The following is an 18,572-nucleotide window of genomic DNA, read 5'->3' as shown; positions in this document are numbered from 1 at the left end:
CTCATTCATCAGATAATGATGGATGAATAATATGGAGTCCAGTCCATAAAAATGCATTATTTCACTAGAAGCTTCGTCACATTACAAATACAAAATATCCTAAGCCACTGGTCCAACTTTAAATTCAAGATTCAGATCAGTGACCAATGACCAGTGGGGACTCTGCATAATAAAATGTTGAGCTAAACTGATCTTTACCTTTAGAAACTGTATCCTTTGTTCACTGATTCATTTAAATGTTTTCCACACAATGAAAAGCAAAAACCTCTTCAGTGACACTTTATTTCCATGTGAAGTAACAGGCAAAGAAAAGCAAATCATTGTGAAGAAAAGTGAAAAAAGTTGTACTGCATAACAATTTGTCATTTTGCCACGCTGTTCATTAGTATTGATATATATATATATATATATATATACGAAAAACGGACAGCACTCCAAGTAAAAGCAATGGCGTTTATTCACCCATGTGGAAGGCAACGTTTTTCAAGCCTCTTGTATGAGCTGAAACGTTGCCTTCCACATGGGTGAATAAACACCATTGCTTTTACTTGGAGTGCTGTCCGTTTTTCGTTTATCTATTTGGGGTAAGCAGCTACATCCCTGGACTTAGCACCCAAACTGCTTTTTTCCAGTGCCGCCATCATTTTCTCTTTTTTCTATATATATATTTATATACACAAAAAAGGAAAAATAAACAGCAGCACTCCTTTGATGCCAGATGCAAATCCCCAACTTTTCCTAGGACATGGAACAATGAATGTAAAGCAAAAAAAAAGTAAGACAGCACTCTGGTCTTCTGGTGAATAGGTGAATACTTTATTACACCCAACAGCAATGCAGCATTTCAGCTCTCTCAATGGAGCCTTTGTCAAGCTAGTGATAATAGTGCTCCAACACATTTAAATATAGCTGCGTACATAAGTGTTCCATAATTGTTAATTCTACTACGCATGGCTACAGGTCAGGCTGTCATATTCATGCATAGGATGAGACCTGAAAGGTAGTGGTGATTAATAAAATAAGGAGAATAAACGGCTTATACACACTCAAGAGAATGCCTATGATGGGATACTGTCCCCAGTGTCAACCAATGCACAAATACCCATTGTGATACAGGGAAGAGGGGCAGGTCACTGTCCACTCCTCCCAATCACTACACCCCAATTACATGCATGTTCTTAGGGGAGGGGCAGAATCCATGCATGCGCAACACAGGGTAACCAGCCCTGCATAACCAAGGTGAGTGCCCCCATGCGGGACAAGGGAGCGGAACACTAAGGTGTCACTTGCCCCAGTCCCCTCATACACCGAAGACGGCGCCTCTACCCCAATATAACGATTTTACAAAGTAAATATTCCACACCACACAGGTTGTATAACCTGATAATCCACTAGGGTTATAAACTCCATTCTAAGTGATATGACAGTGTTAATCCTGTCAAAAATAGATAAAAGGGAGGAGAAAAGAGGGAATATGCACAGTAATATGGATCTGAGATCATGTATTCATGTCACTGTCATTGCTGTTAGCACTTGATGTTTTTATGTTTTTAATGATACAGAATTTGCTTTATAATCATGTATAGGGATGAGCGAACTCGAACTGTATAGTTCGGGTTCGTACCGAATTTTGGGGTGTCCGTGACACGGACCCGAACCCGGACATTTTCGTAAAAGTCCGGGTTCGGGTTCGGTGTTCGTCGCTTTCTTGGCGCTTTTGTGACGCTTTCTTGGCGCTTTTTGAAAGGCTGCAAAGCAGCCAATCAACAAGCGTCATACTACTTGCCCCAAGAGGCCATCACAGCCATGCCTACTATTGGCATGGCTGTGATTGGCCAGAGCACCATGTGACCCAGCCTCTATTTAAGCTGGAGTCACATAGCGCCGCCCGTCACTCTGCTCTGATTAGCGTAGGGAGAGGTTGCGGCTGCGACAGTAGGGCGAGATTAGGCAGATTAACTCCTCCAAAGGACTTGATTAACTGATCGATCTGCAGCTGTGGATCATTGAGCTGCTGATCCTCAATTGCTCACTGTTTTTAGGCTGCACAGACCGTTTGTCAGTCTCATTTTTCTGGGGTGATCGGCGGCCATTTTGTGTCTTGTGGTGCGCCAGCACAAGCTGCGACCAAGTGCATTTAACCCTCAATGGTGTGGTTGTTTTTTGGCTAAAGCCTACATCAGGGTGAAGCTGTCACACCAAGTGCATTTAACCAGCAATAGTCTGTTCATTTTTTGGCCATATACAAAATCAGGGGCAAGCTGCGCCTGTCACCAAGTGCATTTAACCCTCAATGGTGTGGTTGTTTTTTGGCTAAAGCCTACATCAGGGTGAAGCTGTGACACCAAGTGCATTTAACCAGCAATAGTCTGTTCATTTTTTGGCCATATACAAAATCAGGGGCAAGCTGCGCCTGTCACCAAGTGCATTTAACCCTCAATGGTGTGGTTGTTTTTTGGCTAAAGCCTACATCAGGGTGAAGCTGTCACACCAAGTGCATTTAACCAGCAATAGTCTGTTCATTTTTTGGCCATATACAAAATCAGGGGCAAGCTGCGCCTGTCACCAAGTGCATTTAACCCTCAATGGTGTGGTTGTTTTTTGGCTAAAGCCTACATCAGGGTGAAGCTGTCACACCAAGTGCATTTAACCAGCAATAGTCTGTTTATTTTTTGGCCATATCCCAGTCTAATTCTGTCACTAAATCCATACCGGTCACCCAGCGCCTAAATACTAGGCCTCAAATTTATATCCAGCTAAATCTGTCCCTAGTGCTGTAGCTGGGCGAGTTATTTAGTGTCCGTTCAAGCACATTTCTTGTTCTGGGTTGAAATACAATTCCCAATTTAGCAATTTCATAATTTAGTGGTTCCTGCTATATCAGAGCTATTTGAAATCTATCCCAAAAAGGGTATATAATATTGAAGGTGCACATTGGGTCATTCAGAATAACTTCACACACACCCGCTACTGTGTATTTCCAAGTCTAATTCTGTCACTAAACCCATACCTGTCACCCAGCGCCTAAATACTAGGCCTCAAATTTAAATCCCTCTAAATCTCTCGTTACCGCTGTACTGTTGTTGCTGGGCAAGATATTTAGTGTCCGTCAAAGCACATTTTTTGTTCTGGGTTGAAGTACAATTCCCAATTTAGCAATTTCATAATTTAGTGGTTTCTGCTATATCAGAGCTATTTGAAATCTATCCCTAAAAGGGTATATAATATTGAAGGTGCACATTGGGTCATTCAGAATAACTTCACACACACGCTTCTGTGCATTTCCAAGTCTAATTCTGTCACTAAATCCATACCGGTGACCCAGCGCCTAAATACTAGGCCTCAAATTTAAATCCCTCTAAATCTCTCGTTACCCACCGCTGTACTGTTGTTGCTGGGCAAGATATTTAGTGTCCGTCAAAGCACATTTTTTGTTCTGGGTTGAAGTACAATTCCCAATTTAGCAATTTCATAATTTAGTGGTTTCTGCTATATCAGAGCTATTTGAAATCTATCCCTAAAAGGGTATATAATATTGAAGGTGCACATAGGGTCATTCAGAATAACTTCACACACACCCGCTACTGTGTATTTCCAAGTCTAATTCTGTCACTAAACCCATACCTGTCACCCAGCGCCTAAATACTAGGCCTCAAATTTAAATCCCTCTAAATCTCTCGTTACCGCTGTACTGTTGTTGCTGGGCAAGATATTTAGTGTCCGTCAAAGCACATTTTTTGTTCTGGGTTGAAGTACAATTCCCAATTTAGCAATTTCATAATTTAGTGGTTTCTGCTATATCAGAGCTATTTGAAATCTATCCCTAAAAGGGTATATAATATTGAAGGTGCACATAGGGTCATTCAGAATAACTTCACACACACGCTTCTGTGCATTTCCAAGTCTAATTCTGTCACTAAATCCATACCGGTGACCCAGCGCCTAAATACTAGGCCTCAAATTTAAATCCCTCTAAATCTCTCGTTACCCACCGCTGTACTGTTGTTGCTGGGCAAGATATTTAGTGTCCGTCAAAGCACATTTTTTGTTCTGGGTTGAAGTACAATTCCCAATTTAGCAATTTCATAATTTAGTGGTTTCTGCTATATCAGAGCTATTTGAAATCTATCCCTAAAAGGGTATATAATATTGAAGGTGCACATAGGGTCATTCAGAATAACTTCACACACACGCTTCTGTGCATTTCCAAGTCTAATTCTGTCACTAAATCCATACCGGTGACCCAGCGCCTAAATACTAGGCCTCAAATTTAAATCCCTCTAAATCTCTCGTTACCCACCGCTGTACTGTTGTTGCTGGGCAAGATATTTAGTGTCCGTCAAAGCACATTTTTTGTTCTGGGTTGAAGTACAATTCCCAATTTAGCAATTTCATAATTTAGTGGTTTCTGCTATATCAGAGCTATTTGAAATCTATCCCTAAAAGGGTATATAATATTGAAGGTGCACATAGGGTCATTCAGAATAACTTCACACACACGCTTCTGTGCATTTCCAAGTCTAATTCTGTCACTAAATCCATACCGGTGACCCAGCGCCTAAATACTAGGCCTCAAATTTAAATCCCTCTAAATCTCTCGTTACCCACCGCTGTACTGTTGTTGCTGGGCAAGATATTTAGTGTCCGTCAAAGCACATTTTTTGTTCTGGGTTGAAGTACAATTCCCAATTTAGCAATTTCATAATTTAGTGGTTTCTGCTATATCAGAGCTATTTGAAATCTATCCCTAAAAGGGTATATAATATTGAAGGTGCACATAGGGTCATTCAGAATAACTTCACACACACGCTTCTGTGCATTTCCAAGTCTAATTCTGTCACTAAATCCATACCGGTGACCCAGCGCCTAAATACTAGGCCTCAAATTTAAATCCCTCTAAATCTCTCGTTACCCACCGCTGTACTGTTGTTGCTGGGCAAGATATTTAGTGTCCGTCAAAGCACATTTTTTGTTCTGGGTTGAAGTACAATTCCCAATTTAGCAATTTCATAATTTAGTGGTTTCTGCTATATCAGAGCTATTTGAAATCTATCCCTAAAAGGGTATATAATATTGAAGGTGCACATAGGGTCATTCAGAATAACTTCACACACACGCTTCTGTGCATTTCCAAGTCTAATTCTGTCACTAAATCCATACCGGTGACCCAGCGCCTAAATACTAGGCCTCAAATTTAAATCCCTCTAAATCTCTCGTTACCCACCGCTGTACTGTTGTTGCTGGGCAAGATATTTAGTGTCCGTCAAAGCACATTTTTTGTTCTGGGTTGAAGTACAATTCCCAATTTAGCAATTTCATAATTTAGTGGTTTCTGCTATATCAGAGCTATTTGAAATCTATCCCTAAAAGGGTATATAATATTGAAGGTGCACATAGGGTCATTCAGAATAACTTCACACACACGCTTCTGTGCATTTCCAAGTCTAATTCTGTCACTAAATCCATACCGGTGACCCAGCGCCTAAATACTAGGCCTCAAATTTAAATCCCTCTAAATCTCTCGTTACCCACCGCTGTACTGTTGTTGCTGGGCAAGATATTTAGTGTCCGTCAAAGCACATTTTTTGTTCTGGGTTGAAGTACAATTCCCAATTTAGCAATTTCATAATTTAGTGGTTTCTGCTATATCAGAGCTATTTGAAATCTATCCCTAAAAGGGTATATAATATTGAAGGTGCACATAGGGTCATTCAGAATAACTTCACACACACGCTTCTGTGCATTTCCAAGTCTAATTCTGTCACTAAATCCATACCGGTGACCCAGCGCCTAAATACTAGGCCTCAAATTTAAATCCCTCTAAATCTCTCGTTACCCACCGCTGTACTGTTGTTGCTGGGCAAGATATTTAGTGTCCGTCAAAGCACATTTTTTGTTCTGGGTTGAAGTACAATTCCCAATTTAGCAATTTCATAATTTAGTGGTTTCTGCTATATCAGAGCTATTTGAAATCTATCCCTAAAAGGGTATATAATATTGAAGGTGCACATAGGGTCATTCAGAATAACTTCACACACACGCTTCTGTGCATTTCCAAGTCTAATTCTGTCACTAAATCCATACCGGTGACCCAGCGCCTAAATACTAGGCCTCAAATTTAAATCCCTCTAAATCTCTCGTTACCCACCGCTGTACTGTTGTTGCTGGGCAAGATATTTAGTGTCCGTCAAAGCACATTTTTTGTTCTGGGTTGAAGTACAATTCCCAATTTAGCAATTTCATAATTTAGTGGTTTCTGCTATATCAGAGCTATTTGAAATCTATCCCTAAAAGGGTATATAATATTGAAGGTGCACATAGGGTCATTCAGAATAACTTCACACACACGCTTCTGTGCATTTCCAAGTCTAATTCTGTCACTAAATCCATACCGGTGACCCAGCGCCTAAATACTAGGCCTCAAATTTAAATCCCTCTAAATCTCTCGTTACCCACCGCTGTACTGTTGTTGCTGGGCAAGATATTTAGTGTCCGTCAAAGCACATTTTTTGTTCTGGGTTGAAGTACAATTCCCAATTTAGCAATTTCATAATTTAGTGGTTTCTGCTATATCAGAGCTATTTGAAATCTATCCCTAAAAGGGTATATAATATTGAAGGTGCACATAGGGTCATTCAGAATAACTTCACACACACGCTTCTGTGCATTTCCAAGTCTAATTCTGTCACTAAATCCATACCGGTGACCCAGCGCCTAAATACTAGGCCTCAAATTTAAATCCCTCTAAATCTCTCGTTACCCACCGCTGTACTGTTGTTGCTGGGCAAGATATTTAGTGTCCGTCAAAGCACATTTTTTGTTCTGGGTTGAAGTACAATTCCCAATTTAGCAATTTCATAATTTAGTGGTTTCTGCTATATCAGAGCTATTTGAAATCTATCCCTAAAAGGGTATATCATATTGAAGGTGCACATAGGGTCATTCAGAATAACTTCACACACACGCTTCTGTGCATTTCCAAGTCTAATTCTGTCACTAAATCCATACCGGTGACCCAGCGCCTAAATACTAGGCCTCAAATTTATATCCCGCTAAATCTCTCGTTACCGCTGTACTGTTGTTGCTGGGCAAGATATTTAGTGTCCGTCAAAGCACATTTTTTGTTCTGGGTTGAAGTACAATTCCCAATTTAGCAATTTCATAATTTAGTGGTTCCTGCTATATCAGAGCTATTTGAAATCTATCCCAAAAAGGGTATATAATATTGAAGGTGCACATTGGGTCATTCAGAATAACTTCACACACACCCGCTACTGTGTATTTCCAAGTCTAATTCTGTCACTAAACCCATACCTGTCACCCAGCGCCTAAATACTAGGCCTCAAATTTAAATCCCTCTAAATCTCTCGTTACCGCTGTCCTGTTGTAGCTGGGAAAGTTATTTAGTGCCCGTCAAAGCACATTTTTTGTTCTGGGTTGAAGTACAATTCCCAATTTAGCAATTTCATAATTTAGTGGTTCCTGCTATATCAGAGCTATTTGAAATCTATCCCAAAAAGGGTATATAATATTCAAGGTGCACATTGGGTCATTCAGAATAACTTCACACACACGCTTCTGTGCATTTCCAAGTCTAATTCTGTCACTAAATCCATACCGGTCACCCAGCGCCTAAATACTAGGCCTCAAATTTATATCCCGCTGAATTTGAATACAATACATTGGGCCAAATAATATATTTGTTGTTGTGGTGAACCATAACAATGAGAAAAACATCTAGTAAGGGACGCGGACGTGGACATGGTCGTGGTGGTGTTAGTGGACCCTCTGGTGCTGGGAGAGGACGTGGCCGTTCTGCCACATCCACACGTCCTAGTGTACCAACTACCTCAGGTCCCAGTAGCCGCCAGAATTTACAGCGATATATGGTGGGGCCCAATGCCGTTCTAAGGATGGTAAGGCCTGAGCAGGTACAGGCATTAGTCAATTGGGTGGCCGACAGTGGATCCAGCACGTTCACATTATCTCCCACCCAGTCTTCTGCAGAAAGCGCACAGATGGCGCCTGAAAACCAACCCCATCAGTCTGTCACATCACCCCCATGCATACCAGGGAAACTGTCTCAGCCTCAAGTTATGCAGCAGTCTCTTATGCTGTTTGAAGACTCCGCTGGCAGGGTTTCCCAAGGGCATCCACCTAGCCCTTCCCCAGCGGTGAAAGACATAGAATGCACTGACGCACAACCACTTATGTTTCCTGATGATGAGGACATGGGAATACCACCTCAGCATGTCTCTGATGATGACGAAACACAGGTGCCAACTGCTGCGTCTTTCTGCAGTGTGCAGACTGAACAGGAGGTCAGGGATCAAGACTGGGTGGAAGACGATGCAGGGGACGATGAGGTCCTAGACCCCACATGGAATGAAGGTCGTGCCACTGACTTTCACAGTTCGGAGGAAGAGGCAGTGGTGAGACCGAGCCAACAGCGTAGCAAAAGAGGGAGCAGTGGGCAAAAGCAGAACACCCGCCGCCAAGAGACTCCGCCTGCTACTGACCGCCGCCATCTGGGACCGAGCACCCCAAAGGCAGCTTCAAGGAGTTCCCTGGCATGGCACTTCTTCAAACAATGTGCTGACGACAAGACCCGAGTGGTTTGCACGCTGTGCCATCAGAGCCTGAAGCGAGGCATTAACGTTCTGAACCTGAGCACAACCTGCATGACCAGGCACCTGCATGCAAAGCATGAACTGCAGTGGAGTAAACACCTTAAAACCAAGGAAGTCACTCAGGCTCCCCCTGCTACCTCTTCTGCTGCTGCCGCCTCGGCCTATTCTGCTGCTGCCGCCTCGGCCTCTTCCTCCGCCTCTGGAGGAACGTTGGCACCTGCCGCCCAGCAAACAGGGGATGTACCACCAACACCACCACCACCACCTCCGTCACCAAGCGTCTCAACCATGTCACACGCCAGCGTTCAGCTCTCCATCTCACAAACATTTGATAGAAAGCGTAAATTCCCACCTAGCCACCCTCGATCCCTGGCCCTGAATGCCAGCATTTCTAAACTACTGGCCTATGAAATGCTGTCATTTAGGCTGGTGGACACAGACAGCTTCAAACAGCTCATGTCGCTTGCTGTCCCACAGTATGTTGTTCCCAGCCGGCACTACTTCTCCAAGAGAGCCGTGCCTTCCCTGCACAACCAAGTATCCGATAAAATCAAGTGTGCACTGCGCAACGCCATCTGTAGCAAGGTCCACCTAACCACAGATACGTGGACCAGTAAGCACGGCCAGGGACGCTATATCTCCCTAACTGCACACTGGGTAAATGTAGTGGCAGCTGGGCCCCAGGCGGAGAGCTGTTTGGCGCACGTCCTGCCGCCGCCAAGGATCGCAGGGCAACATTCTTTGCCTCCTGTTGCCACCTCCTCCTTCTCGGCTTCCTCCTCCTCTTCTTCCACCTGCTCATCCAGTCAGCCACACACCTTCACCACCAACTTCAGCACAGCCCGGGGTAAACGTCAGCAGGCCATTCTGAAACTCATATGTTTGGGGGACAGGCCCCACACCGCACAGGAGTTGTGGCGGGGTATTGAACAACAGACCGACGAGTGGTTGCTGCCGGTGAGCCTCAAGCCCGGCCTGGTGGTGTGTGATAATGGGCGAAATCTCGTTGCAGCTCTGGGACTAGCCAATTTGACGCACATCCCTTGCTTGGCGCATGTGCTGAATTTGGTGGTGCAGAAGTTCATTCACAACTACCCCGACATGTCAGAGCTGCTGCATAAAGTGCGGGCCGTCTGTTCGCGCTTCCGGCGTTCACATCCTGCCGCTGCTCGCCTGTCTGCGCTACAGCGTAACTTCGGCCTTCCCGCTCACCGCCTCATATGCGACGTGCCCACCAGGTGGAACTCCACCTTGCACATGCTGGACAGACTGTGCGAGCAGCAGCAGGCCATAGTGGAGTTTCAGCTGCAGCACGCACGGGTCAGTCGCACTACAGAACAGCACCACTTCACCACCAATGACTGGGCCTCCATGCGAGACCTGTGTGCCCTGTTGCGCTGTTTCGAGTACTCCACCAACATGGCCAGTGGCGATGACACCGTTATCAGCGTTACAATACCACTTCTATGTCTCCTTGAGAAAACACTTAGGGCGATGATGGAACAGGAGGTGGCCCAGGAGGAGGAGGAGGAGGATGAGGAAGAGGGGTCATTTTTAGCACTTTCAGGCCAGTCTCTTCGAAGTGACTCAGAGGGAGGTTTTTTGCAACAGCAGAGGCCAGGTACAAATGTGGCCAGCCAGGGCCCACTACTGGAGGACGAGGAGGACGAGGATGAGGAGGAGGTGGAGGAGGATGAGGATGAAGCATGGTCACAGCGGGGTGGCACCCAACGCAGCTCGGGTCCATCACTGGTGCGTGGCTGGGGGGAAAGGCAGGACGATGACGATACGCCTCCCACAGAGGACAGCTTGTCCTTACCCCTGGGCAGCCTGGCACACATGAGCGACTACATGCTGCAGTGCCTGCGCAACGACAGCAGAGTTGCCCACATTTTAACCTGTGCGGACTACTGGGTTGCCACCCTGCTGGATCCACGCTACAAAGACAATGTGCCCACCTTACTTCCTGCACTGGAGCGTGATAGGAAGATGCGCGAGTACAAGCGCACGTTGGTAGACGCGCTACTGAGAGCATTCCCAAATGTCACAGGGGAACAAGTGGAAGCCCAAGGCCAAGGCAGAGGAGGAGCAAGAGGTCGCCAAGGCAGCTGTGTCACGGCCAGCTCCTCTGAGGGCAGGGTTAGCATGGCAGAGATGTGGAAAACTTTTGTCAACACGCCACAGCTAACTGCACCACCACCTGATACGCAACGTGTTAGCAGGAGGCAACATTTCACTAACATGGTGGAACAGTACGTGTGCACACCCCTCCACGTACTGACTGATGGTTCGGCCCCATTCAACTTCTGGGTCTCTAAATTGTCCACGTGGCCAGAGCTAGCCTTTTATGCCTTGGAGGTGCTGGCCTGCCCGGCAGCCAGCGTTTTGTCTGAACGTGTATTCAGCACGGCAGGGGGCGTCATTACAGACAAACGCAGCCGCCTGTCTACAGCCAATGTGGACAAGCTGACGTTCATAAAAATGAACCAGGCATGGATCCCACAGGACCTGTCCGTCCCTTGTCCAGATTAGACATTAACTACCTCCCCATAACCATATATTATTGGACTCCAGGGCACTTCCTCATTCAATCCTATTTTTATTTTCATTTTACCATTATATTGCGATGCTACCCAAAGTTGAATGAACCTCTCCTCTGCCTGTGTGCTAGGCCTAAATATATGCCAATGGACTGTTGCAGTGGTGGCTGACATGAAGCCTGATTCTCTGCTATGACATGCAGACTAATTCTCTGCTGACATGAAGCCAGATTGTCTGTTACGGGACCTCTCTCCTCTGCCTGGGTGCTGGGCCTAAATTTATGACAATGGACTGTTGCAGTGGTGGCTGACGTGAAGCCTGATTCTCTGCTATGACATGCAGACTGATTCTCTGCTGACATGAAGCCAGATCCTCTGTTACGGGACCTCTCTCCTCTGCCTGGGTGCTGGGCCTAAATTTATGACAATGGACTGTTGCAGTGGTGGCTGACGTGAAGCCTGATTCTCTGCTATGACATGCAGACTGATTCTCTGCTGACATGAAGCCAGATCCTCTTTTACGGGACCTCTCTCCTCTGCCTGGGTGCTGGGCCTAAATTTATGACAATGGACTGTTGCAGTGGTGGCTGACGTGAAGCCTGATTCTCTGCTATGACATGCAGACTGATTCTCTGCTGTCATGAAGCCAGATTGTCTGTTACGGGACCTTTCTCCTCTACCTGGGTTCTGGGCCTAAATTTATGAAAATTGACTCTTACAGTGGTGGGTGACGTGAAGCCTGATTCTCTGCTATGATATGAAGACTGATTCTCTGCTGACATGAAGCCAGATTGTCTGTTACGGGACCTTTCTCCTCTGCCTGGGTTCTGGGCCTAAATTTATGAAAATTGACTCTTACAGTGGTGGGTGACGTGAAGCCTGATTCTCTGCTATGATATGAAGACTGATTCTCTGCTGACATGAAGCCAGATTGTCTGTTACGGGACCTTTCTCCTCTGCCTGGGTTCTGGGCCTAAATTTATGAAAATTGACTCTTACAGTGGTGGGTGACGTGAAGCCTGATTCTCTGCTATGATATGAAGACTGATTCTCTGCTGACATGAAGCCAGATTGTCTGTTACGGGACCTTTCTCCTCTGCCTGGGTTCTGGGCCTAAATTTATGAAAATTGACTCTTACAGTGGTGGGTGAAGTGAAGCCTGATTCTCTGCTATGATATGAAGACTGATTCTCTGCTGACATGAAGCCAGATTGTCTGTTACGGGACCTTTCTCCTCTGCCTGGGTTCTGGGCCTAAATTTATGAAAATTGACTCTTACAGTGGTGGGTGACGTGAAGCCTGATTCTCTGCTATGATATGAAGACTGATTCTCTGCTGACATGAAGCCAGATTGTCTGTTACGGGACCTTTCTCCTCTGCCTGGGTTCTGGGCCTAAATTTATGAAAATTGACTCTTACAGTGGTGGGTGACGTGAAGCCTGATTCTCTGCTATGATATGAAGACTGATTCTCTGCTGACATGAAGCCAGATTGTCTGTTACGGGACCTTTCTCCTCTGCCTGGGTTCTGGGCCTAAATTTATGAAAATTGACTCTTACAGTGGTGGGTGACGTGAAGCCTGATTCTCTGCTATGATATGAAGACTGATTCTCTGCTGACATGAAGCCAGATTCTCTGTTACGGGACCTCTCTCCTCTGCCTGGGTGCTGGGCCTAAATTTATGACAATGGACTGTTGCAGTGGTGGCTGACGTGAAGCCTGATTCTCTGCTATGACATGCAGACTGATTCTCTGCTGACATGAAGCCAGATTCTCTGTTACGGGACCTCTCTCCTCTGCCTGTGTGTGTGCTGGGCCTAAATATATGCCAATGGACTGTTGCAGTGGTGGCTGACGTGAAGCCTCATTCTCTGCTATGACATGCAGACTAATTCTCTGCTGACATGAAGACAGATTCTCTGTTACGGGACCTCTCTCCTCTGCCTGGGTGCCGGGGCCTAAATATCTGAGAATGGACTGTTCCAGTGGTGGGTGACGGGAAGCCAGATTCTCTGCTATGGAACCTCTCTCCAATTGATTTTGGTTAATTTTTATTTATTTAATTTTTATTTTAATTCATTTCCCTATCCACATTTGTTTGCAGGGGATTTACCTACATGTTGCTGCCTTTTGCAGCCCTCTAGCTCTTTCCTGGGCTGTTTTACAGCCTTTTTAGTGCCGAAAAGTTCGGGTCCCCATTGACTTCAATGGGGTTCGGGTTCGGGACGAAGTTCGGATCGGGTTCGGATCCCGAACCCGAACATTTCCGGGATGTTCGGCCGAACTTCTCGAACCCGAACATCCAGGTGTTCGCTCAACTCTAATCATGTATTCACTTTGTAATCATGTTTAACAATCATGGAACAGTTATGTACTCAGCTATATTTAAATGTGTTGGAGCACTATTATCACTAGCTTGACAAAGGCTCCATTGCTGTTGGGTGTAATAAAGTATTCACCTATTCACCAGAATAGCTGCCTTACTTTTTTTGCTTTACATTCATCGTTCCATGTCCTAGGAACAGTTGGGGATTTGCACCTAGTATTAAAGGAGTGCTGCTGTTTATTTTTCCTTTTTTGGTCTATTTTTGGATTTACAAGCTAAGCACCTAAATATCATGGATCAATCAACTGGAAACTTACACCTGGATACCTTTTCCTATACACAGGAGGATGAGGCACGGATCCTACAAGGGACAGAGAGGGATGCTTGCAGTCACGTTATTAAATGAAAGGCAGCTGCAGGCTAATTGGGCGCATGGTTCTTCACTGCAGCATGGCCGCAATCCACCCACAGCACGGCCGTTCCGTGTGGCTTTACCCTAAGGCCTCATGTACATGATCACAACAGGTCAGTGCCCGTATTGCGGCCCACAAACAGCGGGTCTTCAATATACAACCACTGGCCATGTGCGCACCATTTCACGGTGCAAATACACAGAGCGGAAGGCTACAGAAGCACTACGGAATGCCTCTGCACAGCAAAAAAATAGAACATGCTCTATTTTTTTGTTTTTGATTAGGAACTAATTAAATTTCATAGCCAACTTTCGCAAAGTTGCCGTATCAAATTTTTAAAACTTCGCTCATCTCTGATTATCTTGTGAAAATGGCGCCTGTTTAGAGGTGGTATAAATTAGACAACAAGTGAACTGGCAGTTTTTTAAGTTGATGACTAGGGATGAGCGAACTCGAACTGTATAGTTCGGGTTCGTACCGAATTTTGGGGTGTCCGTGACACGGACCCGAACCCGGACATTTTCGTAAAAGTCCGGGTTCGGGTTCGGTGTTCGTCGCTTTCTTGGCGCTTTTGTGACGCTTTCTTGGCGCTTTTTGAAAGGCTGCAAAGCAGCCAATCAACAAGCGTCATACTACTTGCCCCAAGAGGCCGTCACAGCCATGCCTACTATTGGCATGGCTGTGATTGGCCAGAGCACCATGTGACCCAGCCTCTATTTAAGCTGGAGTCACATAGCGCCGCCCGTCACTCTGCTCTGATTAGCGTAGGGAGAGGTTGCGGATGCGACAGTAGGGCGAGATTAGGCAGATTAACTCCTCCAAAGGACTTCACTTGATTAATCGATCGATCTGCAGCTGTGCATCATTGAGCTGCTGAAATTCAAATGCTCACTCACTGTTTTTAGGCTGCCCAGACCGTTTGTCAGTCACTTTTTTCTGGGGTGATCGGCGGCCATTTTGTGTCTTGTGCGGTGCTGCGACCAAGTGCATCCAAGCTGCGACCAAGTGCATTTAACCCTCAATGGTGTGGTTGTTTTTTGGCTAAAGCCTACATCAGGGTGAAGCTGTCACACCAAGTGCATTTAACCAGCAATAGTCTGTTCATTTTTTTGGCCATATACTAAATCAGGGGCAAGCTGCGCCTGTCACCAAGTGCATTTAACCCTCAATGGTGTGGTTGTTTTTTGGCTAAAGCCTACATCAGGGTGAAGCTGTCACACCAAGTGCATTTAACCAGCAATAGTCTGTTCATTTTTTGGCCATATACTACATCAGGGGCAAGCTGCGCCCGTCACCAAGTGCATTTAACCCTCAGTAGTGTGGTGCGTCAAGCTGTGACACCAAGTGCATTTAACCAGCAATAGTCTGTTCATTTTTTGGCCATATACTAAATCAGGGGCAAGCTGCGCCCGTCACCAAGTGCATTTAACCAGCAATAGTGTTGTTATTTTTTGGCCATATCCCAGTCTAATTCTGTCACTAAATCCATACCGGTCACCCAGCGCCTAAATACTAGGCCTCAAATTTATATCCCGCTAAATCTCTCGTTACCGCTGTCCTGTTGTGGCTGGGAAAGTTATTTAGTGTCCGTCAAAGCACATTTTTTGTTCTGGGTTGAAGTACAATTCCCAATTTAGCAATTTCATAATTTAGTGGTTCCTGCTATATCAGAGCTATTTGAAATCTATCCCTAAAAGGGTATATAATATTCAAGGTGCACATTGGGTCATTCAGAATAACTTCACACACACCCGCTACTGTGTATTTCCAAGTCTAATTCTGTCACTAAACCCATACCTGTCACCCAGCGCCTAAATACTAGGCCTCAAATTTATATCCTGCTAAATCTCTCGTTACCGCTGTCCTGTTGTGGCTGGGAAAGTTATTTAGTGTCCGTCAAAGCACATTTTTTGTTCTGGGTTGAAATACAATTCCCAATTTAGCAATTTCATAATTTAGTGGTTCCTGCTATATCAGAGCTATTTGAAATCAATCCCTAAAAGGGTATATAATATTCAAGGTGCACATTGGGTCATTCAGAATAACTTCACACACACCCGCTACTGTGTATTTCCAAGTCTAATTCTGTCACTAAACCCATACCTGTCACCCAGCGCCTAAATACTAGGCCTCAAATTTATATCCTGCTAAATCTCTCGTTACCGCTGTCCTGTTGTGGCTGGGAAAGTTATTTAGTGTCCGTCAAAGCACATTTTTTGTTCTGGGTTGAAATACAATTCCCAATTTAGCAATTTCATAATTTAGTGGTTTCTGCTATATCAGAGCTATTTGAAATCTATCCCTAAAAGGGTATATAATATTCAAGGTGCACATTGGGTCATTCAGAATAACTTCACACACACCCGCTACTGTGTATTTCCAAGTCTAATTCTGTCACTAAACCCATACCTGTCACCCAGCGCCTAAATACTAGGCCTCAAATTTATATCCTGCTAAATCTCTCGTTAACGCTGTCCTGTTGTGGCTGGGAAAGTTATTTAGTGTCCGTCAAAGCACATTTTTTGTTCTGGGTTTAAATACAATTCCCAATTTAACAATTTCATAATTTAGTGGTTTCTGCTATATCAGAGCTATTTGAAATCTATCCCTAAAAGGGTATATAATATTCAAGGTGCACATTGGGTCATTCAGAATAACTTCACACACACCCGCTACTGTGTATTTCCAAGTCTAATTCTGTCACTAAACCCATACCTGTCACCCAGCGCCTAAATACTAGGCCTCAAATTTATATCCTGCTAAATCTCTCGTTAACGCTGTCCTGTTGTGGCTGGGAAAGTTATTTAGTGTCCGTCAAAGCACATTTTTTGTTCTGGGTTTAAATACAATTCCCAATTTAACAATTTCATAATTTAGTGGTTTCTGCTATATCAGAGCTATTTGAAATCTATCCCTAAAAGGGTATATAATATTCAAGGTGCACATTGGGTCATTCAGAATAACTTCACACACACCCGCTACTGTGTATTTCCAAGTCTAATTCTGTCACTAAACCCATACCTGTCACCCAGCGCCTAAATACTAGGCCTCAAATTTATATCCTGCTAAATCTCTCGTTACCGCTGTCCTGTTGTGGCTGGGAAAGTTATTTAGTGTCCGTCAAAGCACATTTTTTGTTCTGGGTTGAAATACAATTCCCAATTTAGCAATTTCATAATTTAGTGGTTTCTGCTATATCAGAGCTATTTGAAATCTATCCCTAAAAGGGTATATAATATTCAAGGTGCACATTGGGTCATTCAGAATAACTTCACACACACCCGCTACTGTGTATTTCTAAGTCTAATTCTGTCACTAAACCCATACCTGTCACCCAGCGCCTAAATACTAGGCCTCAAATTTATATCCTGCTAAATCTCTCGTTAACGCTGTCCTGTTGTGGCTGGGAAAGTTATTTAGTGTCCGTCAAAGCACATTTTTTGTTCTGGGTTTAAATACAATTCCCAATTTAACAATTTCATAATTTAGTGGTTTCTGCTATATCAGAGCTATTTGAAATCTATCCCTAAAAGGGTATATAATATTCAAGGTGCACATTGGGTCATTCAGAATAACTTCACACACACCCGCTACTGTGTATTTCCAAGTCTAATTCTGTCACTAAACCCATACCTGTCACCCAGCGCCTAAATACTAGGCCTCAAATTTATATCCTGCTAAATCTCTCGTTAACGCTGTCCTGTTGTGGCTGGGAAAGTTATTTAGTGTCCGTCAAAGCACATTTTTTGTTCTGGGTTTAAATACAATTCCCAATTTAGCAATTTCATAATTTAGTGGTTTCTGCTATATCAGAGCTATTTGAAATCTATCCCTAAAAGGGTATATAATATTCAAGGTGCACATTGGGTCATTCAGAATAACTTCACACACACCCGCTACTGTGTATTTCCAAGTCTAATTCTGTCACTAAACCCATACCTGTCACCTAGCGCCTAAATACTAGGCCTCAAATTTATATCCTGCTAAATCTCTCGTTAACGCTGTCCTGTTGTGGCTGGGAAAGTTATTTAGTGTCCGTCAAAGCACATTTTTTGTTCTGGGTTTAAATACAATTCCCAATTTAACAATTTCAAAATTTAGTGGTTTCTGCTATATCAGAGCTATTTGAAATCTATCCCTAAAAGGGTATATAATATTCAAGGTGCACATTGGGTCATTCAGAATAACTTCACACACACCCGCTACTGTGTATTTCCAAGTCTAATTCTGTCACTAAACCCATACCTGTCACCCAGCGCCTAAATACTAGGCCTCAAATTTATATCCTGCTAAATCTCTCGTTAACGCTGTCCTGTTGTGGCTGGGAAAGTTATTTAGTGTCCGTCAAAGCACATTTTTTGTTCTGGGTTGAAATACAATTCCCAATTTAGCAATTTCATAATTTAGTGGTTTCTGCTATATCAGAGCTATTTGAAATCTATCCCTAAAAGGGTATATAATATTCAAGGTGCACATTGGGTCATTCAGAATAACTTCACACACACCCGCTACTGTGTATTTCCAAGTCTAATTCTGTCACTAAACCCATACCTGTCACCCAGCGCCTAAATACTAGGCCTCAAATTTATATCCTGCTAAATCTCTCGTTAACGCTGTCCTGTTGTGGCTGGGAAAGTTATTTAGTGTCCGTCAAAGCACATTT

The sequence above is a fragment of the Bufo gargarizans genome, chromosome 3, assembly GCF_014858855.1.
Source record: "Bufo gargarizans isolate SCDJY-AF-19 chromosome 3, ASM1485885v1, whole genome shotgun sequence".
NCBI classification, from domain to species: Eukaryota; Metazoa; Chordata; class Amphibia; order Anura; family Bufonidae; genus Bufo; species Bufo gargarizans.
The sequence above is the reverse complement of the archived record's forward strand: the minus strand, read 5'-3'. Positions refer to the sequence as shown.